Source organism: Tamandua tetradactyla, chromosome 12 (genome assembly GCF_023851605.1).
Source record: "Tamandua tetradactyla isolate mTamTet1 chromosome 12, mTamTet1.pri, whole genome shotgun sequence".
Lineage (NCBI taxonomy): Eukaryota > Metazoa > Chordata > Mammalia > Pilosa > Myrmecophagidae > Tamandua > Tamandua tetradactyla.
In genome coordinates, this window is record NC_135338.1 from 71,586,039 (window position 1) to 71,613,438 (window position 27,400).

General features: G+C 37.0%; 1 protein-coding gene across 7 annotated transcripts in view; it reads right to left on the bottom strand.

Annotated features, from left to right (window-relative positions):
* Positions 1–27,400, bottom strand: part of LRRC49 (leucine rich repeat containing 49) — a 232,375-nt gene that overhangs the window by 161,986 nt on the left and 42,989 nt on the right. The window contains exon 1 of one of the 7 annotated variants that reach the window (XM_077123905.1): positions 7,615–7,701. The exons of the other annotated variants lie outside the window; for them this stretch is intronic. The gene's annotated coding sequence lies outside the window, so the exon portion shown is untranslated. Of the gene's footprint in view, positions 1–7,614; positions 7,702–27,400 lie in introns of those variants that run through there. 7 annotated transcript variants of the gene reach the window in all.

Genomic DNA, 27,400 nt, shown 5'->3' on the forward strand with positions numbered 1-27,400 from the left:
TGTATAGACTTATGTGTCCCACTGATTAACATTAGAAATATAAATAAGTTCTTGCAAGGACTACTACAAAGGTATGATTCATGTACAAAGAGTGTTTAAGTCCAGAGTACGGGGGAATACTGCTATTGCATGCTATGGGCTATGTTTAACAGGAAAACAGCAGTACCACAGCAACAGCAAGGGAAAATAATGGGGGGAGGGACAAGAGTTAAGAGGAGGTTTACATTTCCTATTTGGTGAGGGTGTGTTTACTGGTTTTCTTTCTCTTGGGAACAATGAAATTATATAAGATTCAGAATGTTGATGGACTGTGGACTTTGGGAATTATGCTTGATGCCTAATGAATACGTGGCTGAAGGATGCACTGACTGGCAAATGATGGGGTATACATTCGATTGAATATTGTATTGCTATATAAAGGATCGAAGTCATGAGGTATGCAACGATATGAACGAGCCTGTGGAACATTTGGTGAAGCAAAATAAGCCAGAAACAAAAGAACAATTATTGTATCTTTAAAAAATGCTTATGAGAAAACAGGGGCCTAGATTGTAAGCTCTTATAGCATATACACATAGCCCGGAGTGGTAATTATTATTTCTGGATTTTTACATATCTATAACCTGGTATTTAGAGATAAGAATAAAGCTGATCAGGTCAGAATTAAGGTAATTCAGAGCACAGGGTAAGGAAGATATTGTCTATATTTTAGAACCACACCTACTCTTTGCAACCAAAGGAAGAAATTTTTTTTTGTTCAGAACCTAAATTTTCTGTAGCACATAATCTAACTCAATTTGTCTGGATGGCTCATTTGAGCAACTGAAACACAGGGAGCCCAGAATAAGAATGAGGGCCTTTAATCCTGTACAGCTTAATGTAATGCCTGGATACATCGTAGACTGTATTAAGCAGATAATCAAAAATTATTGCCATCCCTTAAGAGATGGGAAAAAATATATGGAACTATTAACCTTTACCATCAGAAAATCCCCTGATACTGTGTGAAACATTAGGGGCACCCAAATCAATTAGCCAAGACCCTGATTTTGAGGCTTACTCTTGTTAAGCTTATGTAGGTAGCAGAGATGCTTAGCCTACCTACAGGTATGCCTAAGAGTTACTTCTGGAGGACCCCTTTGTTCCTCAGTATGGCCTCATTCTCTCTAAGCCTAACTCTGCAAGTGAAATCATTGCCCTCCTCTATGTGAGGCATGACACAAAGGTGTGAAAGTCTCTGTGGCAGCGAGTTAGATGACTTCCAGGGATGAATCCGGCCCTGGTTCCATGGGATAAAAAATCCCAACTTGACCAAAAAGGGGAAAAGAAGTGTAACTAATTACAAATGAGTAGCGAGTTCAAACAGAGTTGAGAGGCTACTCTGGAGGTCATTCTTATGCAAGTTTCAGTTAGATATTACTACCTATCATAACTTGACAAACCCCAACTAAAATCATTCCAGCCAATCCTAAGGAACATCTAGAGCAATGTATAAGATTCTACAAAAGTTCCATGCACTAACGTAACTTTCATGAAACCTACAAACTCCAGATGTGTCCCTGGACCAGATAAATCCTGAAACCTAGAGGGCCCAGCCTCTCCAGAACATGAGCTAGTTCCATCTCCATACCCCATATTACTGACAATTTACAATTGCCTAGAGATGAGAACAGCCCAAATGTCCATCAATGCATGAGTGGATAAACAAGCTGTGGTATATACATACTATGGAATAGTACACAGCTGTAAGACAAAATAAAGTCATGAAGCATGTAACAACGTGGATGGACCTTGAGGACATTATGCCAAGTGAACTTAGCCAGAAACAAAAGGACAACTACTGTATGGACTCACTGACATGAACTAATATTAATGAGTGGACTTGGAGAATAGAAATTAAGAACACAATATCAGAAAAAAGAAATAGAATAGAGATTGGGCAATTCATGCTGAAGGAACACAGATTGTGCAACAGGATTGACTGTACAAATTCAGAAATGGATAACACAATACTTACCTGATTATAATAGCACAATAATATAAGTACAATGAATGAAGCTGAATGTGAGTATGATAGAGGGAGAAGGACTGGGGGCACATATGAAACCAGAAGGAAAGATAGAGGATAAAGACTCTATCATGGTATAATGGTATAACGTAGGAAAGCTTAGAGTGTATAATGATGGTGATTAAATATACAAATTTTATAATGTTTTAGCATGAGGGAGAACAAACGAATGTCAGTATTGCAGTGTGCTAAAAACAGTATATGGGAGAAAGGAAACTCAACATAAGCTAGGGTCTAGTGTCATCAGTAACTGTTTCCACTGAATGCAACAAAGGCATTATACCAAAACTGAGTGTCAATAGGTAGAGGAATTGGGAAAGGGGTATGGATTCTGTGTAGAAGAAAAGGAAATGTCTTCAGATAGAGTATAGTAACAAAGGCATATCTATACACTTAGGTTGGATTGTAGAATACGTGAATAAAGCTGTTTAAAAATGAACAAAAAGAAACAATTTTAATTTTTGAGAGAGATGCAGAAAAAGAGATATGCGTATTCACTGTTGGTAGGGAAATGAGAGGTCTAGCCCATTGGAGGGCAGTGTGGTGGTTCCACGGGCTAGGGGTGGGGCTGCTATATGATCTTGTAACCCAGTTGCTCAGTGAATACCTAGAGGAACTGAGTGGGAGGACAAGAATGGACATTTGCACATTGGTGTTTCTGGTGTGTTCGTAATCCACAATGAATGGAGGTGGCCTAAGGGTACAGCATCTGAGGAACGGAAGGGAGAACTATGGCGAATACATACAATGGACTACTGAGTGGCTGCAAGAAGGAACGAAGTTGTGATGCATGTAACTAAATAAACGAACCTTAAGAGTTGTAAGTTTCATGAAATGTCAGGAACAAAAAGACAAATATTATCATGCCTCAATCATATGGACTAACTATAATATAAAAATTTGGTGAACTGAAGTCAAGAGCACAGTTTATCAGGTTGGGGCTTATTGTAAAGGGTCTTAGACTGTAAACTCTTGGAGCAGTCACATATATTCAGGAGGTGCACATATATTCAGGAGGTGTAACTGTTAATTCTAAATTCTCAGATACTGAGCTGTTTGTATAAAACATGGTCTTTTCCAGAAACTTCAGGTACTTATGTGACACCTGAGACTCAGAGTTAGAGCTCTAAAGCTATGAAATTCAGCACTACCCCATACAGGAACTGTTTAAAAAGTTGAAAAAGTGATCAGACATCGAGTAGAAGTATGAATGAAGTTGATCTGGATAATACTAAGGTATATCAGAAGACTGGATAAAGGATAATATTATCCATGCTTTAAAACTTCAACTTCTGTGTGAGACTAAAAGGAGAGATGTTTATTTGATGCAAAATTTATATTTTGGTTAGTGCATTTCCTAATTTAACGTGTATAGTCAGTTAAGTTAACACCATAAGTATGTGAATCTTGAACAAGGCATCAGATTTTGTTGGTTAGTGTGAACTGAACTGTAGAGCTGTGTTCCAATAGCCTTGTTTCCTGAAGATGATTGTATAATGATATAGCTTTTACAGTGTGGCTGTGTGATTGTGAAAACCTTGTCTCATACTTCTTTTAACTAGGGTATGGGCAGATGAGTAAAAAATATGGATTAAAAATAAACAAATAATAGGAACAAAGATTAAAATAAATTGGGTAGATGAAAATACTAGTGGTCAATGACAGGGAGGGTTGAGGGATATGGCATGTATGAGTTTTTCTTTTTTTCTTTTTTACTTCTTTTTCTGGAGTGATGCAAATGTTCAAAAAATGATCATGGCAATAAATGCACAGCTATGTGATGATATTTAAGTAATTGATTGTATACCATGTTTTCTAGTTTGCTAGCTGCCAGAATGCAATATACCAGAAATGGAATGGCTTTTTAAAAAGGGGAATTTAATAAGTTACAAGTTTACAAACCTAAGGCCACGAAAATGTCCCAATTAAAGCAAGTCTATAGAAATGTCCAATCTAAGGCATCCAGGAAAGATACCTTGATTTAAGAAGGTTGATGACGTTCAGGGTTTCTTTCTCAAGTAAAAAAGGCACACGGCAAACATCGTCAGGGTTTCTCTCTCATTTGGGAAGGCACATGGCAAACATGGCATCATCTGCTAGCTTCTTCTCCAGCTCCCCAGGAGGCATTTTCCTTCTTAATCTCCAACAGTCACTGGCTGGTCAACTCTGTGCTTCTCATGGCTATGTCATTCTCTGCTCTCTCAGAATCTCATGGCTTTCTCTCCTGTTGTTCTCTAGCTTTTCCCAAAGTGCTTCTTCTTTTAAAGGATTCCAGTAAAACCAATCAAGACCCACCTAGAATGGGTGGAGACATGTCTCCACCTAATCAAGTATAATACCTACATCTGACTGAGTCACATCTCCATGGAGATAAGCTAACTAAAGTTTCCAACATACAGTACTGAATAGGAATTAGAAGAAAGCATTGCTTCCACAAGGTTGATGAGGATTAAAACATAGCTTTTCAAGGGTACATAAACCTTTTCAAACTGACACATTCCACCCTCTGGACCCTAAAAAAGACATGTTTTCCCCATATACAAAATACATTCATTCCATAACAATATCAGAGAGTCTTAAAGCATTTCAGTAACAATCAAATGCAATACAAGGTTAAAAGCATTACAAAGTCTCATCAACATTAGTTACAGGCATGGTGTATCCTAAGGCAAAATTCTCCTCTGGCTCTGGACCTCTGAAACTCAAACAAGTTATTTGCTACCTGTACACAAAGGAAGAACAGTCATAGGATACATATACCCATTTCCATACACAGGAAGGAACACAAGGGTCACTGGACTCAAGCAGTCTTGAAAACCTGCATGGCAAACTCCATTAGATTTCAAAGTCTGAGAGTCATTTATCTTCAGGGCTTTACAACATGGCAGTCCCACCTTCTCTAAGGATCGACCCACCTCTCCTGTACAAGCCCTCCCAAGACCTGCACACCCCTGCCTAGATCCTTGATTCCGACCTCCCCCTCCCTGCCTCCTGCAGGCAATTGCCTGCACATACAGACTGCAGGCATTCACTTTCATGTCCAGACCGTACCCACCCCCAGCCTATACAGTTGTACACCCTCTCCAGTGCTGACCAAGTGCTGGTCACTTGGCTCTCTGGCCAAGTGCTGACCTACACATTTGGGTCACACCCACCCCAAGTCTACACAAGTGCAACTCTGCCCTGTTACCTCTGAACTTTGCACACACATACACCAGGGCCCAGAACTGTGAACATCATGGCCCCAGCCCCCAAGATCCGCACACATGCAGACCCACATCCTCCCCACTGGGCACTCACAAATCTGTGCATTGACCTGTTGACCCCTGCACCCCACACCCCTGACCCATACAAGTACACATCATTGCCCCACCGCATAGCACAAGCACCCTGCTCCCACACCTGGCAGATGCTCACATGCTTATCTGTGCTACACAGTCCCCGCCCTGCACACACATGCACCTTGCCCCAAACCCCTGTACCTGTGCACCCGCACCAGGGCATGACCCACCTGACATCATCTGTGCCTGACTCAGGTCCCACAACCCCAGTGACCTGTGCCCTGCCCCTACACACTCAGACATCTGCATCCCGGCCCCCTGGACACCTCCCCCTATGTAAGGACATAGCCGTGCCCTGTCCTCCCTGTGCCCTGACCTCGAGCCCTGTACCCCACACCCTGATACCCACAACCCCCACGCATCAGTGCCCACCCACATCCTGCCTGTGTACCAGCCCTGTGCATCCACACAGCCTCCCCAATCCACCTCTTGCAGTACCCAACCTCTGTGTCCCCCATGCTATACCCTGCTCCTGTGCTTCAAAGCCTGCACGAACTGCAACCACCCCTATGACCCCGCACCACACCTCCAGATCCCCACATCCCATACCACACCCTCACAGGCAACAGTGTAGTGGCCCCGACATATGTCTATATCTGTAGCACAACCCATCACTTCACTGTTGTGCCCCGCCCCAAGACCTGCATCCTGTTGCACATCCGTCCAGAAAATACAAAGCTTAATCTACTGAAGGAAACCAATTTCCAAAGTAACCCTATCAAGATGTTTACATGCCTCAAAGGCAACAGAAGATCACTAAGCATGTGAAGATGCAGACAGATATAGCCCAGGCTAATGACCAAGTTAAAACAATGGAGGAGACACCAACTTTGGAACAACTAATCAAAGATGTTCATATAACTCGACTAAATAAAATCAAAGGGATGGCTAATGATATAAGGAGATCAAGAAGACACTAAAAGAGCACACAGAGGAATTTAAATGACTTTAAATGTAAAGACATCATAAGAGACAAAGAAAGACACCCTATATTAATAAAAGAGACAATTCACTAAGAAGAAATAACAATCATAAATGTTTATGCTCCAATCAAGGAGCTCCAAGGTACATGAGACACACACTGGCAAAGTGAAGGGAGTGAAAAATGTTTAGACAATAATAGCATGAGACTTCAATACACCACTTTACCCTATAGATAGAATCACCAGACAGAGGATCAACAAGAAAATAGAGAACTTAAACAATTTGATAAATGGATTAGACCTGGCAGAGATATATAGGTCATTTCAATCAAATAATACCAGGATATACATTCTTCTCAGGATATATCATATGGTGGGGCACAAAACAGGTCTGTCTCTATAAATTTAAAAACATTGAAATTATTCAAAGTTCTTTCTTTGACCACAGTGGAACGAAGTTGGAAATCAAAAACCACCAAAGAACGAGAACTTTCACAAATATATGGAGATAAAATAACACACACTTAAACAACCAGTGTGTCAAAGAAGAAATTGCTAGGGAAATTGGTAGCTGTCTGGAGACAAATAAAAACAAGAACACAACATATCTGAACTTATGGGATGTCACAAAGGCTGTGGTGAAAGAGAAATTTATTGCCCTAAATGCCTATATTAAAAAAGAAGAAAGAGCAAAATTCGAGGCCTAAACTGCTCACTTGAAGGAACTTGAGAAAGAACAGTAAACAAACCCCAAAGCAAATAGAAGAGGAGAAATAACAAAGATTAAAGCAGACTTAAATGAATGGGAGAACAAAAGAACAATAGAAAGAATCAATATAACACCAAAAGATGGTTCTTGGAGAAAATTAATAAAATGGATGGGCCACTAGCAAGACTGACAAAGAAAAAAAGAGAGAGGATGCAAACAAACAAAATAAAAAACGAGAGGGGGACATTACTACAGACTGTGAAGAAATTTTTAAAAATCATAAGAGGATATTATGAACACCTATATGTCAACAAACTAGGCAACTTAGATGAAGTGGACAAATTCCTGAACACACACGAACAAGATACAATGACTCAAGAAAAAATACAAGATTTCAACAAACCAAGCACAAGTAAAGAGATTCACTCAATCATCAAAACTGTTCCTACAAAGAAAAGCCCAGAGTCAGATGGCTTCACAGGGGAATTTTATCAAACATTGTTAAAAGAACTATCACCAATCCTGCTAAAACTTTTCCAAAAAAAAAAAAAAAAAGGGAAAAAGGAACACCACCTGTCATGGTCAGGTTCATGTGTCAACTTGGCCAGGTGGTGGTGCCTGGTCGTCTGGTCGGGCAAGTGCTGGCCTGTCTGTTGCTATGAGGTCATTTCATGGACTTAAATCATAATTATGCTGGCTGCATTCACAGCATACTGCATTTGTAAACAGCTAAGGGGAGTGCCTTCTGCAATGAGTAATGCTTAATCTAATCACTGGAAGGCTTTTAAGGAGGATACAGAAGAGACAGTCACTATTTCTCCTTCAGCCAACTAGCCTCTCCTGTGGAGTTTGTCCAGACCCTCATCGGAGTCACCAGCTTCACAGCCTGCGCTGTGGATTCTGGACTCTTCCATTCCCATGGTTGTCCAGTCAACCTTTCCTGAGAGTTCGTTAAGGAACTTCATCAGAGTTACCAGCTTGCGGCCTGCCCTACAGACATGGGACCCTTACATTCCTATAGTTGCCTGGCCAGCCTCTCCTGAGAGTTCACTGAGTACCTTCATCAGAGTACCAGCTTGCTGCCTGCCCTACAGACCCTGGATTCTACATTACCACGTTTACGTGACACTTTCATCAATTTTATATCTATGGATATCTCCTGCTGATTCTGTTTCTCTAGAGAACCATAGCTAACACACTATTTAACTCATTTTATGAAGCTAACATCACTTTAACACTCAACAAAACATTAGCATATCAAATCCAAAACCACATTAAAAGAATTACACACCATGAGCAAGTGGGACTTTTTATACCAGGAATGCAAGGATGGTTCAAAACAAGAAAATTAATTAATGTAACAGTACATTAACAAATCGAAAGGGAAAAATCACATGATCATCTCGATTGATGCTGAAAAAAAATTCAACAAAACTCAATGTCTTTTTCTGAAAAAACCCTTCAAAAGGTAGGAATCTGGATGGGCCATGGTAGCTCAGCAGGCAGAGTTCTCACCTGACATGCCAGAGACCTGTGTTTAATTCCCAGTGCCTGCTCATGAAAAAAAAAAAAAAGATAGGAATCAAAGGTAACTTCCTCAATATGATAAGAGGAATTATTAAAAAACCCACAGCCAGCATCGTACTCAGTGGTGAGAGATTGAAAGCTTTCCCCCTAAGATTGGGACTGAGACAACTATGTCCTCTGTCACTGCTATTATTCAACATTATGCTAGAAGTTCTAGCTAGAGTAAGCAAGCAGGAAAAAGAAATAAAAGGCATCCAAATTGGAAAGGAAGAAGTAAAGCTTTTATACTTGCAGATGACATAATGCTATACTTGGAAAATCCTGAGAAATCTACAACAAAGTTACTTGCACTAATAAACAAATTCAGAAAGGTAGCAGGCTATAAAATTAATGTGCAAAAATCTGTAATGTTTATCAACACAAGCAATGACCTAACTCAGGGTCAATTAAGGAAAAAATTCCATTCAAAATAGAAACTAAAAGAATCAAATATCTAGTAATGAACTTAACTAGAGATGTAAAGGACTTGTACACAGAAAACTACATAACATTGATAAAAGAAATCAAAGAAGATCTAAATAGGTGAAAACATTCCCTGCACATGAATAGGAAGATTAAATATAATTAAGATGTCAATTCTACCCAAATTGATCTAGAGAGTCAATGCAATTCCAATCAAAATTCCAAAAACCTACTTTGAAGACATGGAAAATTCTTCATGTCTTCCATGTGGAAGTCACCAAGTTCATGTGGAAGGGAAAAGACCCCGAATAGCTAAAAGCATCCTAAAAAAGAAGAATGAAGTAGAAGGATTAACACTTCCTGATTTTAAAACTTATTAGGAAGCCACAGTGGTCAAAACAGCATAGATCTGGCACAGAGATAGAAGTACTGACAAATTAAATTAAAAAGAGAGCTCAGAGATAGACTACCACATCTGTGGTCAACTAATCTTAGACAAGGTTCCCAAATCCACTGAGCTGGAACAAAATAGTCTTTTCAATAAATGGACATTGGAGAATTGGATATCAATAACAAAAAGAATGCAACAGGTCCCTTACCTTACCTATACAAAAGTTAACTCAAAGTAGATCAAACACCTAAATATAAGAACCAGTACCATAAAGCTGCTAGAAGAAAATGTAGGGAAACATCTTCAAGCCCTAGGAATAGGAGGTCGCTTCCTAAACTTTACACCCAAGATACAAGCAACAAAAGAAAAAAACAGATAAATGGGAACTCCTCAAATTCAGATGCTTTTGTGCCTCAAAAGACTTTGTCAGACAGGTGAAGAGGCAACCATTCAATGGGAGAAAATATTTGGAAACCATACATTGCATAAAGGTTTGATATCCTATAAACCATATAACTCAACAACAAAAGAATGAACAACCCAATCATAAAATGAGCTAAAGATATGAACAGGCATTTTTCTGAAGAGAAAATACAGATGGCTAAAAAGCACATGAAGGGATGCTCTTTTTCATTAGCTATAAGGGAAATGCAGATCAAGACTACAATGTGATAGTACCTCATACCTATAAAAATGGCTGTTATCAAACAAACAGGAAACTACAAATGTGGTAGAGGATGTGGAGAAATTGGGACACTTACACACTCACCGCTGCTGGGAATGTACAATGATACAGCTGCTATGGAAGACAATTTGGTGGTTCCTTAGGATACTAAACACTGAGTTGCCCTATGACCCAGCCATACCACTACTTGGTATATACCCAGATCTGAAAGCAGTGATACAGACATTTGGCACACAATATTCATAACACCATTACTCACAATTGCCAAAAGATGGAAACAATCCAAGTGCCCATCAAAAGATGAGTGGATTAGCAAAATGTGGTGTATATACACAATGAAATATTATGCAGCAGTTAAGACAAGATGATGTTCTGAAACACATGACAAGATGGATGACCCTTCAGGACACAATGTTGAGTGAAATGAGCCAGTCATAAAAGGAAAGATTTTATGTGATTTTGTGTGATAAAATCACACAGTGATTTTATGACCATGGTAAAGGGAAAATCAGAGGATTATAATATAGAATAAAGGGGACCTAGAGATACACAGAAGCTAGGGATGGGTAAATGGTTAACTAATGAGGTTAAACTTAAATATATGGGAATAGATAGAAGTGAAGGCAGTCCACTAGTAAGTCTATGAGTAATATTACCATACTGAAGGTGAACATGATTGAAAACAGCTATTTAGACCCATCTGTCCCGCTGAGTAACATTACAAATATAAATAAATTCTTGCATGAACTACTGCAAAAGAATGAGTCTTGTGCAAAGAGTGTATAATTTTGGGGTATAGTGGGAAAACTTCTATTGCATGCTATGGGCTATGTTTAACAGGAAAATATTAACAGTACCACAGCAATACCAGGGGTAAATAATGGGGACAAGAGTTAAGGGGAGATTTAGATTTCTATTTGGTGACGGTGTGTTTGTTGGTTATCTTTCTCTTGGGAACAACTAAATTATCTAAAATTGAGAGTGTTGATGCTTTGGAAGATTATACATGAAGTTCAACAAATGGAGGTGGCTAAAGGATGCACTGAATGAGAAGTCGATTGGCAAATGGTGTACACATATGATTGAACAGCGTTCTTGTTCATACAAGTAGGAATGAAGTTGTAAGGCATCCAACATTGTGAATGAACCTGTGGAGCATTTGGTGAAACAAAATAAGCCAGAAACAAAAGAGCAAAAATTGTATGGTCTCATTTAGAAAATATTTATAAGGAAACAGGGACCTAAATTATAAGCTCTTATAGCAATTACATTTAGTCCAAAGAGGTTCACGCTATTTCTGAATTTTGAGAGGCTGTTTTATATATGTATAGCCTAGTATTTAGAGATAAGAATGAAGCCAATCAGGTCAGGATTAAGGTAATTCAGAATACAGGGTAAAGAAGACATTGTTGAGCGGGCCACGGTGGCTCAGCAGGCAGAGTTCTTGTCTGCCATGCCAGAGACCTGGGTTCGATTCCCGGTGCCTGCTCATGCAAAAAAAAAAGACTGTTCATATTTTAGAAACTCATCTACTCTTTGAGACCAAAGGAAGAAAGGTTTATTTTATCCAGAACCTAAATTTTCTGTAGCACATAATCTAACTTAATGTGTCTGGATAGATCATTTTAACAAATCAAACATAGGGAGCCCAGAATAAGAATGGGAGCCTTTAATTCATACATCTTAATGGAATAAGCAGATAATCAAAAGATATTGGCAAAGCCTCTTAAAGGATGGCAGAAAAATCATGGAACTATTAAACTTTACCACAGGGGAAACCTCTGATCCTGTGTCAAACATTAGGGATATCCGAGAACCCAGAGTTGTGTCCTGGAGTAGCTAAGAGAAGGCCCACAGATGCTTAGAGATGAAACTACTGGCATCAGAAGCTGGAAGCAATGGGACAAGAAAGAAGGACCAGCAGATGCCAGCCACGTGCTTTCTTATGTGACAGACAGTCTTTCATGAGCCAAGATATCTGTCTCTGGATGCCTTAATTTAGACATTTTTGTGGCCTTAGAACTGTAAACTTGTAATCTAATACATTCCCTTTTTAAAAGCCATTCCATTTCTGGTATTTCGCATTCTGGCAGCTTTAGCTAACCAAAACAATGATTATCAAATAGGTGGAAGAAAACATCAACTTGGAGTTGTATACCAAGTCAACCATTGGTCATGGCTAAGGCAAAATGAACACGTTTTTAGAAAAAAACTGACAACTTATTGCCATCAGACTCCCTCTAAAGGAACTTCTGTTAAATTATATATTTAGTAAGTAAGAAAGACTGAGATGCAGAAAGAAGTGACAAACAAAGGAACCAGTAAACCCAACAAGCATGGGGGAGAGAATTTCTGGGGAAGATGGTGGACTAGGGAGCTACAAGACTTGCTCTTCCTACAAAAACAGCTAGTGGACATGCAGAAGCTATCTGAAACAACTGTTCTGGAACTCCAGAAGGCAGGGGAGCCTTAAAGCATCCAGGGAACAATGGGACAAAGAGACTGAGAAATGACAGTAAAATACTGTAACTCACTCCATGGCTCCATGGCAGTGGCGGGCATCCATATTCCACCCTCAAAGTGAGTTACTTTGGGTCCAGTCCCTGGATGGCTGCTGTAGACAGAGGATATCATGGAAGTCCTCTTCCCCAAGAATGGGAGGTGGGGCAAAGAAGATGTGAATAACTGACCATGACTTTTAACTGGTGAATTTAATCACTGGGTTCCAAATCCAACCACGGTTTTAGCCCTCCCTGGACAGGAACCCTGCAGTCATTGTTTCAACACCAGCCCAGACAAGGGTGGATACAATGGAGATTTAAAGACACACTGCCTACATAGGGATGAGGGGATCAGTTTGGCAAACAGCAATGACTACTAGGCAGGCCAGGAAAGTGCAGACCCACAAAAGGCTTTTTGGCATCTTTCCTAATTCTCTCCCTATGGGCCTTCAGAACTGGTTTGCACATACTTTCTGGCTCTGTATTGGCTGGGAAATGCTGACTTGGGAAAGTCCTTTTCAGAATTTGCCCTTCAAGCAAAAGCAGCTAGGAACAAGGAGAGTAGAGAGAGAAAAAAAAAGAGGCAAAACTAAAACAAATGAAATTTGCTAGAAAGAAATAGACAAAAGAAAGCTTTCTATAGGAAGTGAAACAATTGCACAGAGAAATCTTAATAATTATACCACATACCCAAAGCAGGAATCAAATGTAGAAGTATGAATAAATCTGATCAGTTCTACAGGGGCAATTATAAAGGTCTAAAATAAATTGAACCAAATGTCAAAGAAGAGCCTTAACACAAAGCCAATCAAAATAAAACCCTAGACAAGAGAGAAGAAAGTGACCTTCAGAGTAAATTCATCAAGATTATCAGATGCCTAGATATCAGCAAAAAATTACAAGTAGTAAGAAAGAAGAAGACATGGCCCATTCAAAGGAATAAATTAAAGTCAGAGGATGGGCGGGCCACAGTGGCTTACTGGCAGAGTTCTCTCTTGCCTGCCATGCCGGAGACCTGGGTTCGATTCCCAGGGCCTGCCCATGCAAAAAAATAAATAAAGTCAGAGGAGACATAGAATTTGGAAAAATTAATCAAAGATGTTTAAACAAATCTCTTAAATCAATTCGAAGGGATGAAGAAAATTATGTCTAAAGAAAGAAAGGATATTAAGAAGACACTGGGTGAGCATAAAGAAAAATTTGAAAGTATGAAAAGAAACATAACAGAGCTTATATGAAAGAATAGCACAACAGAAGAAATTTAAAATACAGTAGAGACATACAACAGCAAATTTGAGCAGGCAGAAAAGAATACACAAACTAGAAGAAAGGACATTCAAAATCTTACAGAGAGAAGAAAAGAATGGAAAAAATTGAGCAGGGACTCAGGGAAATGAATGACAGCATGAAGGATACAAATACACATGTCATGGGTGTATCAGAAGGGCAAGTGAAGGGAAAAGGAGCAGAAAGAATATTTGAAGAAATAATGGCCAAAAAAATCCAGACTATTATGAAAGACAAATATATACTCCAAGAAGCTCAATGTACTCCAAACAGAATAAATTCTAATAGACCTTTTTTGAGACACATACTAATGAGAATGTCAAACGCCAAAGATAAGGAGAGACTCCTGAAAGCAGCAACAGAAAAGTGATTCATCACATACAAGGGAAACACAATAAGGCTAAGGGCTGATTTCTCATCAGAAACCATGGAGGTAAGGAGGCAGTGGTATGATATATTTAAGATATCAACAGAGAAATACTGTCAACCCAAAATTCTTAATCTGAGAATACTGTTCTTCAAAAATGAGGGAGAATTTATGATATTCACACACACACATACAAAAACCCAGAAACTAAGAGAGTTTGTTAACTAAAGACCTGCCTTATAAGAAATACTAAAGGGAGTTTTACAGGCTAAAAGGAAAACAAAGGAGAGAACGGTTTGGAGAAGTGTGTAGAAATGAAGATTATCAGTAAGGATAAGTAAAAGGGTAAAAAGAAAGACAAATATTATATGGTATACAAAAATTAAAGGATAAAATGTTTTAAATAAGTGCTGCCTACAGTAACATCACTGAACGTTTATGGAGTAAACTCCCCAATCAAATTATACAGATTGGCACACTGGATAAAAAATATGAACTACCTATATGCTGTCTACAAGATACAAATATGTTGAAAGTGAATGGTTGGAAAAAGATATTTTATCCAAATAGTAGCAAAAAAGGCTAGGGAAAGCTATAATAATAACTATTATAGTATAAAAATAGTATAAAAATAGACAATTTAGACTTTAAATGCAAAACTGTTACAAGAGACAAAGAAGGACCATACAGATTAACAAAAGAGGAAATCATTGAAGAAGAAATAACGATCATAAATATTTATGCATCTAAGCAGGATGTCCCAAAATACATGAGGTGATCACTGGCAACACTGAAGGGAGAAACAGATGTCTCTACAATAACATTTGGAAACTCCATACACCACTCTCATCAATAAACAGAATATTTAGACAGATAATCAATACAGAAACAGAGATTTTGAATAATAGGATAAATGAGCAAGACCTAACAGACACACAGAGCATTACACCCCAAAATAGCATGATATACAATTTTCTCAAATGTGATGGATTGTTCTCCAGGACAGATCACATGTTGGGTCACAAAACAATTCTCAATAAATTTAAAAAGACTGAAATTATATAAAGCATCTTCTCTGACCATAATGCAATGAAGATGGAAATCAATTACAGACAGAAAACAGGAAAATTCACAAATATATGGGAGGTTAAACAATACTCTAAAACAATTACTGTGTCAAAGAAGAAATTGCAAGAGAAATTAGTAAATATCTTAAGCTGAATGAAAACAAGAGCACAACATATTAAAACTAATAGAATACAGCAAAGGCACTGCAGAGAGGAAAATTTATAGTCCTAAATGACTCAATTAAAAAGAAGAGAGAACTAAAATCAAAGATCTAATTGCACACCTGGAGGAACTAGAAAAAGAAAAGCAAACTAATCCCAAAGAAAGCAGAAGGAAAGAAATAAAGATTAGAGCAGAAATAAATGAAATTGGGAATAAAAAAGCAATAATCAATAAAACCAAAAGTTGGTTCTTTGAGACGATCTATAAAATTGTCAAACCCTTAACTTGACTAAAAAAGACAAAAAAAGAAGATGCAAATAAATAAAATCAGAAATGAGAGGAGGGATATTATTGCACACCTCACAGAAATGAAAAGGACCATAAGAGGAATCTATGAATAAATGAATGACAATAAGTCAGACAACTTAGATGAAATGGACAAATTCTGAGAAGCACATGTACAACCTACGCTGACTCTAGAAGAAATAGAACACCTCAACAGAATAATAAAAAGTAAAGAGACTGAATCAGTCATCAAGAAACCTCCCAACAAAGAAAATCCCAGGACCAAATGGCTTTACAGGTGTATTCTATCAATCATTCCAAGAAGAATAAATATCAATCTTGCTGAAACTCATCCAAAAATTGAAAAGGAGGGAATTATACCTAATTTGTTCTATGAAGCCAACATTAACCTAAAACCAAAACTAAACCAAAGATACTACAAGAAAAGAAAGTTACAGAACAATTTCTCTAATGAATACAGATGCAAAAATCCTCAAGAAAATACTTGCAAATTAAATCTAACAGTAAATTAAAAGAATTACACACCATGACCAAGTGGGTCTTATCCAGGTAGGCAAAGGTGATTCAACACAAGAAAATCAACTAATACAATACACCACATTAACAAATCAAAGGGGAAGCACATGATCATCTCAATTGACACAGAAAAGGCATTTGACAAATTCTAGCATTCTTTCTTGGTAAAAATATTTTGAAAGACAGAAAAAGAAGGAAACATCCTCAGTATGATGAAACTAAAGCTCCACAGTGAACATTGCATTCAATGGTCAAAGATTGAAAGCTTTCCCTCTAAGATCTGTGTGTTAGTTAGATTCAGTTGTCAACTTGGCCAGGTGAGCATACCTAGTCTTGTTGCTGTGGACATAAGCCAATGGTATGTGAACCTCATCTGTTGCTAATTACATCTGCAGTCGGCTAGGAGGTGTGTCTGCTGCAATGAGTGATGTTTGACTTAATTGGCTGGTGCTTAAATGAGAGAGCTCAGCGTAGCACAGCTAAGCAGCTCGGCATTCCTCATCTCAGCACTTGCAGCTCAGCCCAGGCCTTTGGAGATGCAGAAAGAAGTCACCCCGGGGAAAGTTGTTGGAACCCAGGGGCCTGGAGAGAAGACCAGCAGAGACCATCTTGTGACTTCCACGTAAGAAAGAACCTCAGTGGAAAGTTAGCTGCCTTTCCTCTGAAGAACCTCAAGATAAATCCCCTTTTATTAAAAGCCAATCCATCTCTGGTGTGTTGCATTCCGGCAGCTAGCAAACTAGAACAATCTGGAACAAAATAAGAATGCCTTCTGTGTTCACTGTTATTCAACATTGTGCTAGATGTTCTGGCTAAAGCAGTTAGGCAAGAAAAAGAAACAAAAGGCATCCAAATTGGAAAGGAAGAAGCAAAGTTTTCACTATTTACAGATGACATGATCCCATATATAGAAGGTACCAAGCAATCAACAACAAAGAACTAATAAATGAGTCCTGCAAAGTGGCAGGATACAAGACCAACATGCAAAAATCAGCAGTGTTTCTGTATACAAGTAATGAACATCTGAGGAGGAAATCAAGGAAAAAATCCATCTAAACTACCAACTAAAAGAATCAAATATCTAGGAATATGCCATACAGCATACAAAAAAGGAAAAAAAGAAAAAATATCTAGGAATAAATTAAACCAAGGGCTTATACACAGAAAACTATAAAACACTGCTAAAAGAAATCAAAGAAGACTTAAATAAATGGAAGGGCAATCAATGTTCATGGTCTGGAAGACTTAATATTGTTAAGACGTCAATCCTTTCCAAAATGATTTACAGATTCAATGCAATCCCAATCACAACTCCAACAGGCTACTTTTCAGAAATGGGAAAAGCAGAAATAAAATTTATTTGGAAAGGCAAAGGGCTCTAAATAACCAAAAACATCTTGAAAAAGAACAAAGTTGGAGGACTCAAACTTCCTGACCTTAAAGCATATTACAAAGCCATGGTGGTCAAAAAAGCATGCTACTGGCCTAAAGATGGATATATTAACTAATGGTATTGAATTGAGAGTTTAAAAATAGACTCTCACATCTATGAACAATTGATTTTTCAAAAGTCTGCCAAGTCCACTCAAGTGGGACAGAATAGCTGGTTTAACAAATGGTGCTGGGAGAACTGGATATTCACACCCAAAAGAATGAAAGCGGACCCCTAACTCACATCTTATACAAAAACGGACTCAAAATGGATCAAAGACCTATATATAAGAGCATCTCCAAGATGTTGTGGTAGGCAATAGTTTCTTAGACTTCACATCCTGATCAAGCAATGAAAGAAAAAATAGATGGGAAATCCTCAAAATTAAATATTTTTCTCTTAAATGGCTGCCTTTTCAATGGCAGAAAATATTTGGAAATCACATATATGATAAGGGTTTAATATCCAGAATATATAAAGAAATCCTATAACTCAGCAATAAAAAGCCAAACAACCATTTTTCAATATGGGCAAAAGATATGAAGAAACATTTTTTCCAAAAGGAAATACAAATGCCTAAAAACCACCTGAAAAGATGGTCAACATCACTAGCTAGTAGGGAAATGCAACTCAAAATCACGAGATATCATTTCACACCTATTAGAATGGGCACTATGTAAAAAAATAGAAAACTACAAGTGTTAAGAGAGAGGATATGGAGAAACAGGAAAGTGTGCAGCTGCTGTGGAAGGCAGTCTGGTCTCAGGAAGGTCAGTACAGAATTGCCATATGACCTGGCAATCTACTTACTAGACATATACCAAGAAGTGAAGTAAGAATGGAAACAGACTTTTGTATACCAATGTTCACAGTGGCATTATTCACAGTTGCCAAATATGGAAGCAACCCAAGTGCCCATCAACTGAAAAATGGATAAACTAAATGTGGTATACAGACACAATGGAATATTATTCAGCTGTAAGGAGGAATGAAGTCCTGTTGCTTACAACATGGATGAAACTTGAGGACTTCTATATATTCTGGGTGAAATAAGCCAGACACAAAACGAAAAATACTGTATGATCTCACTAAAAATGAACTAGTTACAATAATCAAACTCCTAAACTTAAAATCTAGACTATAGGTCACCAGGAGACAAAATGAAGATAGAGGACAGGAAGCGGATGCTTAACTTGGGCAGAATTTTTAATTAGATTGATTGTAAAGTCTGGAAATGGATAGAGGTGATGGTAGCACATTATTGTAATGTAATTAACAGCACTGGACTATGCATATGGTTGTGGTTGAAATGAGAAGTTTAAGGTCATGTAGGCCACCAGATGAAAAGTTAGAGGATAAAATATGGGACTGTATAACACAGTAAACTCTGTTGTAGACAATGACTATGGTTAATAGAAAAAATATAAGAATATTCTTTCATGAACTAGAAGAAATGTACATATCTGTTACACAGTATTAATAACAGGGTGGTATATGGGACAAATACACAGATTGCAAACAATGGACTATAGTCAACAGTATCGTTTTAATATTCTTTCATCAGTAGCAACAAAGGGACCACATCAATGCTAAGTATCAATAATAAAGGGCATAAGGCGTATGGAGTTTTTGTTTTTGGAGTAATGAAAATGTTCTAAAGTTGACTGGTAATAAAATCACAACTCTACAATCACACTGCAAGCCACTGATGGTACACTTTGGATGGACTATACTGTGTGAATATATTTCAATACATGCTTAAAAACAAGCATGTGGGCAAACTGAAATAAGCATTGACTGAAAACAGCTGCAATTAAAATGCATAATTTGGGGGGCTAAAAAAAGATAAAAACAAGATAGTAGGCCACAAAAACATGTGAAATGGGAGAAAGTTTAATGGATAAATACTTCTTATGGTCCTTATTTGAGTGAAAGGTAGAGATATAGTTTAAGTTTATGACTTAAGTCAAGTGTGTATTTTAAAATGTTAAAGAGTAACCATTAAATTAAATAAGAAAGAATAGAGCTAATACCCTCAATCCAAAATAAGATCGAAGGAAAAAGACAGCACAGGAAAAACTAAACAAACAGCAAGCATGGAATAACATGCAAGAAATAAATCTAAATATATCAGTAATCACAATATAGTAGAATAAAGCCTCTCACTGAAAGACTCAGATTACATGCTAAAAAAAAAAAAAGGAGTTATCTATTCTTTATGAGGTTGGAAGTGAAAGAATACTTGTTATAATGTTCTGAGAGGAACTAGGCTTCACTTCCAAAATATTCCTGAAAGTGAATTTCCTAAATCTAATCATGAGGAAACATCATCAGGCAAGCCCAAATTGAGGGACATTCCACCAATTAACATGAAATACAAAGCAAGATACAGGAACTCTTCCAGATTAAAGAACACCAAGCAGATATAACAACTAAATGTAATGGATCATCTTGGTTTTTCCTTTGCTATTAAGTACATTATCAGGACAATTGGCAAAATCTGAGTGGGGTCTATATGTTAGACAATAGTGTTATATCAATGGCAATTGCCTGATTTTGATAATTGTACAGTGTTTATATACATAAGAGAATTCCTGTTTTTAGGAAATGCACATTGATGTATTTAGAGATAAAGGGGAATAATTTCTGCAACTTGCTCTTAAATGGTTCAGAAAAAAGTTATATAGTAAGCAGATAAAAAGAGAAGGGGGGAGAAAGAATCAGAAACAGAATAAAGCAAATGTAGAGAGCGAAATGTCATTTAGGGAATGTGGTTGAAGGGTACTGAAAATTCTTTTTAGTACTGTTGAAACTTTCCTGAAAATGTATCAAATTTTAAATAATTTTTAAGGTAAAGAATAAAAAACATATATCTGGAAAGAAATGACCCAAGGAAAGCTGATATTAACATAAAGATAAAAAATGTTAAGGCAAAAAACATTATTAGCTTCATGTTATACCCCAAGCACCTGGCACAGTGCCTGGTACGTAGCCCATTCACATAAAATACCTGCTGAATGAAGGAATAAGCCATAGAGAGTGTTAATACATAATGAGAAAAAGAACAATTTATCATATACATCAGAAGATACTTCAGTTTCAAACTTGTGTACACATAAAACACAGCTCCACGTATTAAGCAAATAAGCTGAAAATAAATATGGAACATAAATACTGGCCACATAATAGATAAAACAAACATCAACAAATTTAAAAGAAACAGTTACATATAATCCATATTCCCTAAGCAAAATGCAATTAAATTAGAAAAGAACAATAAAAAATGTAAAACACCCATATTCTCCAAAATAACTTCTAAATAACCCACAGAACAAAGAAGAAATAATAATGGAATTTAGAAAATTCTTAGAATTACATGGGAATAAAAATACTACATTTCAAAATGTGAAAAAGTTGATATGGTCTTAGAAGGAAATTTATAGTCGTAATACATATATTAAAAATAAAAAAAAACTAATGTATTAACCATCAAACACAAAAGTTTAGAAAGAAAATAGAGGAAACAAGAGAGATAAGAACACACACAGCAGGAAAAAAAGTAACCTTAGAAGAAAGGAAACAAATTAAAATTGGCACCCACTATTATAAGTAAATCAGAGTTTAAAACCTTCCCAGATTATTTTACAGATAAATTTTGACAAATAAGGAACAGATAATCTTTGCCTCACATAAATTGAGGTTGATACAGAATATGGAATCAAAATAGGGGAACCAAGAATGCCAAAATTGGGACTGCTCCCAATTTTATTTTGAGGCTAAAATGATTTTGATACCCAAAAAGAACAAGAAAAGGAAAAGAAATTGCAGACCAGTCTCATGTATTTAACACAGATGCAAATACTGTAAATAAAATATTAAGAAGCAAAATACAGGAATGTATATGAAATACAGCCTATGTATATACAGATACTAAGAACGCTAGAATGAGTTGTCATTACAAAATCTTTTAATTTTATTTTCCAAACTAAAGATAACAGAAGAAAAAGATCCACATGATCAATCTAAGAATTGTAGACTATCATTTAATAAAATTCAATACCCATTCACAATAAAAACTCTAAGTAAACCAAGAAGGGACTTTCCTCGGACTGATAAATGACATCTAAGCAAACATAGCTAGTGATATATGTTTCCTTTAAAATTAGGAATGAGTCAAGGATGCCCACTTTCTTATTTTTCATGCAATTTTATTATGATATATATTTACTTGCATATAATCATCCAAAATGTACAATCTGGAATTCACAGTATCATCAATTATAGCAGTGCATTCATCATCACAATCAATTTTTGAACATTTTGATTACTCAAAAAATAAATAAATAAAAGTAAAAAAGAAGACCCAAGATTTCCCATCCCCCATCCTCCACTATTATTTATTTATTTTTTGTCTCTTCTTTTTTTTCCTTACTCATTTGTCCATACACTGGATCAAGAGAATGTCAGTCACAATGTTTTCATAATCACATGGTCACACCTTAAAAGCCATATGGTTATGAGGTAGTTCATAAGAGTGGCCCCAGTACTACTGCTGTATTTCCTTACTAAAATGACTTCACGAATTTGTATACTCTCAAGAATGTGTAAAAACATGCTTTCTGAAAGAGGTAGTGAAACAAAATGTCTTCTGCATCTGCCTAGTCATGCCCAGGCATGTGCAGGGCCGGTGGCATAGTAAGACAAAATGTTTACTTTGTAGATAAAAGAAATGAGCTAAGAGACAGAGCTTATAGCACTGCCCCTGTCCATTCCCATGGTAACTCCCACCCTGCAAGGTCTGCTTAGCATCACCCCGGTCCATTTCCATGCTTAACTCCTGCCCTGCTTGCTAGCCTATATAATCTGGAGACAAAGGATATTTGGGGCTCAGACTTTGGATAGAATTCCTCAGAGTCTGCTGCAAAGGAATAAAAAGCTTGTTCATTTCTAAAAGGTTTCGGTGCTTTCTTGTGTGGTGTTTGGAATTTTCCCTACTTCACTTCTGGTGCATTGCCTAGGAAACTCTGAGGTTGTCTATTTGTTCTTAAGTCATGTTGGTTGTGCATGCTTTCTTAGGAAATTGTCCCTTTCGTCTATGTTGACTAGTTTATTAGCATAGAGTTGCTCATAGTATTGTCTCATTGTCTCCTTTATTTCTGCAGGGTCATTAGTTATGTCCTTTCTCCAATTTCTGATTTAATTTATTTGCATCCTCTCTCTTCTTTATTGCCAGCCTAATCAATGGTCCATCGATGTTACTGATTTTCCCAAAGAACCAACTTCTGGTTTTACTGATTCTCTCTATTGTTTTTATGTTCTTAATTTTGTTTATTTCTGCTCTAATCTTTGTTATTTCTTTCCTTCTGTTTGCTTTTGGGTTAGTTTGTTGTTCTTTCTCTAGTTCCTGCAAGTGAACAGTTCATTTCTTGACTTTTGCTCTTTCTTCTTTTTTAATATATGCATATACTACCTTTGCTGCATTCCATAAGGTTTAACATGTAGTGTTTTCATTTTCATTTGCCTTGAGGTATTGATTTATCTTGTAATTTCCTCTATGATCCACTGGTTGTTTAAGAGTGCACTGTTTAGCCTCCATGTATTTGTCAGTTTTCCTGCCTTCCACCTGTTATTGATTTCCAACTACATTCCATCATGATCTGAGAAGGTGTTTTGTATAATTTCAGTCTTTTAAAATTTACCGAGACTTGCTTTGTGACGCAACATGTCTATCCTAGAGAATGATGCATGAGCATTTGAGAAAAAAGTATATCCTTATTTGTGGGGTGCAATGTTCTGTAAATGTGTATTAAATCTAGTTCTTTTATCATGTTCAAAATCTCTGTTTGCTTATTCATCCTCTGTCTATATGTTCTATCCATTGATGAGAAGAATGTACTGAAGTCTCCAACTATTATTGTAGAGGTGTCTACCTCTCCCTTCAGTGATGTCACTGTGTACCTCTCTGGGCTCCATGCATTAATATTTATGATTGTTATGCTTCTTGATGAATTGTTCCTTTTATTAATACATAGCATTCTTCTTTTTCTCTTTTACATTTTATGTCTAATTTGTCAGATATTAGTATACCTACACTTGCTGTTTTCTAGATATTGTTTGCATGAAATATCTTTTCCCAACTTTCACTATCAAACTATTTTTCCCCTTGAGTCTAAAGTGAGTCTCTTGCAGACAGCATATAAATGGGTCCTATTTTTCAATCCATTGTGCAACCCCATGTCTTGGTAGGGGAGTTTAGTTCATTAACATTTAGTGTTATTACTGTAAAGGCAGTACTTTCTTCTATCATTTTGTCTTTAGGATTTTATATGTCATGTCTTTTTCTTCTCCTTTTGCTCTTACTGATAGTCTTCACTTCTACACTCTTCTCCAGACCTCTCTCTCTTGCCTGTCTTTTCCTACCTGCCTGTAGTGCTCCTTTAGTATTTCTTGTAGATGCATTCTCTTATTCACAAACTCTCAATAACTGTCTGAAAATATTTTAAATTCTCCCTATATTTTGAAGGATAGTTTTGCCAGATATAGAATTCTTCATTGACAGTTTTTCTCCGTCAGTATCTTAAATATATTGTACCACTGCCTTCTTGCTTCCAGGGTTTCTGCTGAGAAATCTGCAGTCTTCTTACTGATTTCCCTTGAATGTGATGGATCACTTTTCTCATAATGCTTTCAAATTCTCTCTTTTTCTTTGACATTCAATAATCTGATTAGTAAGTATGTTAGAATAGGTCTATGCAGATATATTCTGTTTGGGGTATGCTGTGCTTCTTGGATATGTCATTTTATGCCTTTCATAAGAGATGTGAAATTTTCAGTGATTATTTCCTCCATTATACTTTCTGTCCCTTTTCCCTTCTCTTCCCCTTCTGGGACACCCATAATGTACATTTGTGTGCTTCATGTTGTCAGTTAATTCCTGAGACACTGTTCATATATTTCCATTCCTTTCCCTATCTGTTTTTGTGTGTGTGTGTGTGTGTAGGAATTCAGATGTCCTGTCATCTAGTCTACTAATCCTCTCTTCTGCCTCTTCAAACCTGCTGTTGTAAGTCTCCATTCTGTTTTTCACATCTTCTATGGTGTCTTTCATTCCCATAAGTTCTGCCATTTGTTTTCTCAAGCTTTTGAGTTCTTCTTTATAGTTGTCCAATTACTTCTTTATATCTTTCATATCTTTTGTCATACCTTCCCTCAACTCATTGATTTGACTTTTGCATTGATTTAATATGTTTGCTTGAACATTAATTAGTTGTTTCAACTCCTATACCTCATTTGGTGAAGTGTTATTTTGTTTCCTTGACTAGGCCATATCTTCATTTTTCCTAGTATGATTCAAAATTTTTTGTTAGTGCTTTGGCATTTGATTTCCTTGATTATTTTCTTCTAGAGGTTGTTTTCCCTCTTTTACCTAGGGCTTTCTTGTTTGTTGGCTTTGTTTTCTATCTGCTTTTTTGGCGTTCAGTCTATCTTATTCTAGACCTCTAGCAAAGTTTCTATTTAACCATTCAGAATTTTTCAACTGTTGTTTTTCTGGTTCTTGCCATAGTAAATGGAACCTTTTGGTTTTTTTTTTTTTAAGGATGGTCTCCTTGGATATGTTCAACCCCAATCAGATTTTACCAAACAAGACAGGCCCATGTGTCAAGAGGAGGGTATAATCAGTATCAAGTTTCCCTGGGGATGAGGCCCAGCAGGTTGTCAGAGATTCCATTGAAGTTTCTAACTCTGTGCTTTTCCTATCCTTTCCTGCAGGTAGTGCTTGTCCTGTATCTGCAGAGACTTGGTTAAGATGGAGGCTGACATAGAAGGTTGGCTTAGGGCTTAGCCCCTGGGGTCTGAATTCTCTGATTGAGGATCACCACTTGAGCTGGGCCCCAATCCCTCTTTTCTTGAAGATAATCCCTTTAGAGAATTATCTCCTTTACTTGAGAAAATTAAAACTGCAATCGGAACTTGCTGAGCTGCCCTCCCTTACTCCCAGCATAGTCTGCCTCTTTTTCCCACAGGGAAGTGTTTCCAACTGAGCCTACCATGCTGGTAGAGGAGGGGCATCAGTTTCTGGATTTCAGAGGCTTTACTTAACAGTTCTTTGCTGTATTCTCAGCCCTTCCACACATTCCACACCAGTATATGATGTGTGTCCAGTCACAGATGTCCCCCAACAAGTTGTTCCAGACAGCTCTTGACTATTTAATAACTGCTCTAGAGGACAAACTAAAATCCACACCTCCCTTTGCCACCATTTTTCCCTGCCTCCAAAGATGCCCACTTACATTTCTCTATTCAACTTTGTACTGGAGATTCAGTCAAACTGGAAGTTCAGTCTAGTTCAGTCAAACGTAAAGAACATTAAAATAAATAATTAGAGGAAAAAAAATTATTATTTTCAAAAGTAACTGCCCACATAGAAAACTCAAGATAATCTATTCACATGTTACTAGAATTATTTAAGTATTCAGAGTATAGTTACTATATATAAGAACAAGGAACTGAAATCAACAGTATTTTCATATACTAACAACAGAAAGAAAACTAATCCTGACCAAAAAGAAAACTTACAATAGCAACAAAAAAGTATAATATATCTGGGAAGAAATATAACAAAAGGCATACAAAACATATTCATGGAGAAAGGCATGAAAGTCATTAAGTGAGACCTATATGAATTAAGGTTTCAGTGGCTGAGAGAGTTCAAATAGAATCCAGAAGCTACTCTGGAGGACACTCTTACACATGTTTCAGTTAAACATTGCTATCTCTCATAACTTCCCAAACCCCAAACAAAACCATTCCTGCCAACCCTAAAGAACACCAAGGGCATTATATAAGATTCTATAAATCTTCCATGCACTTGAGTAAATTTCCAGAAACCTACAAGCTCCAGATGGGTTCCTAGACCAGTTAAGTCCTGAAATCCAGAGCGGACAACCTCTCCAGGACATCAACTAGTTCCACCCCTATCCCATAATATCGACAGGCCCTTCCAACATGAAAAAGTTAGAATGGGCATAGCCCAAATACCCCTAAAAAGTCAGAGAAAGATCAAAGGAGATGGTGGAGTTATACAGAGAAAGTAGGGTTTAATAAAGAGTATGACTGCTGAATCATTATGTTGATATTTCTTTCAGTCAATCTTTAGTATCTTAGAACGGCTAGAAGTAAAAACCTAAAATTGTGAAATTGTAACCCATACCAAACTCGGAAATCTATTCTAAAACGAATTGTTACAATGTGCTTTGAAATTTTTGCCTTTTTGTATATATGTTATTTTTCACACAAAAAAGAAGGCTATTTGATGATAAAAATATCTATATATTCCCTCTTGCCTCCCATGTTCTGGAGTAACTAGAAGGAAAAATCTGAGATGATGGAAAGGTAGCCCACAACAAACTCTCAGATCTGCCCTGTAACTACTTGTTGAAGAGTGCTTTGAACGTTATTGCTTTCTTCTTTCTTTGCTTTATATATATATTATGTTATATAATTTTTTAAAGTTTAAAAAAAGTCAATTGTGATGCTAAATACACAGCTATATGATGATATTGTGAACCACTGATTGTATACTTTGGATGATTACATGGTATGTAAACATACAATATTTATCAATAAAAAATAAAAATGTAAGAAAGAAAGACTG